Source organism: Frankliniella occidentalis, unplaced genomic scaffold (genome assembly GCF_000697945.3).
Source record: "Frankliniella occidentalis isolate FOCC.00 unplaced genomic scaffold, Focc_3.1 Scaffold306, whole genome shotgun sequence".
Taxonomy (NCBI): Eukaryota; Metazoa; Arthropoda; class Insecta; order Thysanoptera; family Thripidae; genus Frankliniella; species Frankliniella occidentalis.
In genome coordinates this window covers 344,024-344,695 of record NW_026267431.1, presented here as the reverse complement: position 1 = coordinate 344,695, position 672 = coordinate 344,024, and positions in this window count along the sequence as shown.

Below are 672 nucleotides of genomic sequence, written 5' to 3'. Positions count from 1 at the left end.
CGGGGCGGTCGGGAGGCTGGGCGGGAGGCGCGCTCCGTGGGTCCCACGGGTCTGGCGCGCGCGGCGCGGGTACCCGGCGAGCGAGCGAGTCTGAACTTGTACGACGGCGGCGGCGGGATGTTCGAGTGTGACGCAATGGGTAGCGATTTGGCGCAACCTCCAGCCGCCCGCAGAGCCACGCCACGGCCTCCGCACGCCGGCGGAGGGGTGCTCTATGGACCCTGCGATAGACCTTGACTGCTGTTGCCCTGCCCTCCAAAGGAGCGCACCCATCGAGCTGATAAGATCGCCGCGCAAATTTAAACTTGAATCAGACCGGGATGGGTTACCCGACCCGACCCGGCGGCGGCGGCGGCGGCGCTCGGCGGGCCACGATGGAGATGAGAGCTTATTGATAATGTGCGCCAGCCGCGCCAAGCTTCGAAAGGGTGTTTCACTGAGTCGCTGCGTCGGAAGTAACAAGTAAAATATAATCACAAAAAAACGAGACTAGCAGTTGAATGCGTCCCGCACCAGTATAAAAAAATGAACATTTTAAATTTTTTTATTTTCTTTTTTAAATTATTTTAATGGCGGCACGCAAATTTTGTATACTACGACGTATCGATTTAAATAGCTGATTGTTCCGTTCCGTTTTGTTTTTTTCTTCCATTTTATCTCTTACTTCCGGGC